The sequence below is a fragment of the Silurus meridionalis genome, chromosome 2 (genome assembly GCF_014805685.1).
Source record: "Silurus meridionalis isolate SWU-2019-XX chromosome 2, ASM1480568v1, whole genome shotgun sequence".
Classification (NCBI taxonomy): domain Eukaryota; kingdom Metazoa; phylum Chordata; class Actinopteri; order Siluriformes; family Siluridae; genus Silurus; species Silurus meridionalis.
Window position 1 is genome coordinate 6,601,371 of NC_060885.1, and position 2,143 is coordinate 6,603,513.

Sequence of the window (2,143 nt, forward strand, 5' to 3'; positions counted from 1 at the left end):
TTGCACTGTTGACCCCAGGTACCTAAACTCCTCCACCTTCTCCACCTCTTCTACCTGCAACCGCACCCCTCCACTGTCCTCCCTCTAATGTTACAGGTGGATCACATCAGTGTATCATCTGTAAATATACAAGTCTGAAGCGAATCTTCACCTCGCAAAATTCTATGAAATTAAACTTTGGACCCAATGGTTGTGAGTTCAAATCACAGCCATGCCCCAGCCGTAACCCCATCACTGCTCAGTTGGATAAACGAGATCAAATGTAAGTCATTATGGATAAGGGTGTCTACCAAATGCTATAAATTTGAAATGTCAAATGCATAGCTAGAGTAAACCGCACAACTATTCACAACCTTAAACCTTTCTGCACTGTGTATCGTTATAGCTTGGAACTGGAATTCTGTCATGAACCTACACAAAATAGCCACTAATCCCAAAATGGCAAAGAATTATATAAATTACTGAGTGTCAAAATATTTTTACGATTACAAAATATACACAATATGTATATATATATATATATATATATATATATATATATATATATATATATATATATATATATATATAATTATTCACCTCCTCCCCATTTACCCTAATTAGTTCTAGTGCTGTTAAAAGGTGCATCTCAAGCCTCATGTGATCTCAATCTAAATAGTCTGTCTGAGAACATATCTGAACAAAAACAGCAACATAAAATCCAAAAAGCAATCAAAACGAGTACAAAAACATTTTAGAGTATCAATCAGAGTCTCGCATTTTTATGACAAAAAAAAAACAACAAAAAAATCCCAACCCTTCCTGCACAATCTGCACCATTAAATCCATTATTTAAGGGAAAAATAAAGATATGACACAACCATATCTCATGATAAAGGCCATCCACCAAATCTCAGTAGAGAAAAACGTAACCAGCCAGTATCTCAGCTGTGGGATTTAATGTGACAACATGTAAAAAAAAAGAGGGGTAAATACATATGCATACCTCAGAACAACCTCTCTTTCCGATCCAAAAAAGTTTCTACTGTGAAAATTACGCAAGGCAAAAGTTAATAAACTGCGTATTTACACAAGATGTCCTACCGTGATCAGTGTAAACATTCTTAGTAGTTACACTAAAATGTGTGTAACTAAATAGGTAACAGAGTCTAGAATAAAGTGGGACCAAGCACTTTCTAAAGAATAAGTACAGTGCCTGTGAAAAGTATTTAAATACCCAGTCTTTTATCGTTTTTAGGAAACACATGCAAATACCTTTGGATTTTATGCAACAAACTAGGCCATACTTACTGGTATGAAGATTCACCTTAACCAAACAAATATGTAAAATATACAGATGTTCAACTTTGTATTCATTGAAAAATCCTCCCATAGCAAATGTTCAGCTGACATACGTTGGAATGCCTCTTGGAACGAATATGTTCTTCGATGTGATCCTGTTTATCCAAAAGCAGTTCAATACAATTTAGCTGAGGTGATTGTACAGGAAATTTCATGATAGAGAACACTCCAGCTATAGGACTTAGGTTTCAGTCCAGATGGAATCGCATGGTCGTGGAAGTATGGAATGGTAGCCATGTTGGTTCTTTATTCGGTTCACCTGACATGCACTGCATCTAAAACAACCCCAAACCATTATGGTTCCACCTCCATCTTCCCTTCCGTTCTCAGTGTTCTGTAGGTTCTTCTGTTTGAGCCAGAAATGTCAAATTTGGACTGTCCACAGAACTTTCTCCACTGTCCAATTAATTTAGCCTTTGACTTAGTTTGTTGCATATAAAATAAAGATGCTTCCAGACTATTGCCAGACGCTATACACCATCCTTTCCATAACAATAAAAACCAGTCTGGGGGCAGTTTGTAACTTTTAATTCATTAAATTTTTTTAAGCTATAATACTCATATAACTTTGATTTGCATTTTTGCAAATTGTATAGAGCCAGGTCATACCTTCCTTCCATACTGTTTATAAAGATGCAAAAATTGCTCCAGCTTCTTTAACATGTGAAAACGATGACATAAAAACACCAGTTTCATTTCAGTTTGAAAATAATTACTCATTTGGCCAAAACCAATTATTATAAGCAGTACAACACACATTACATACAGGACGTTTGTGTACATCGAATAAATCAGCCGTTGC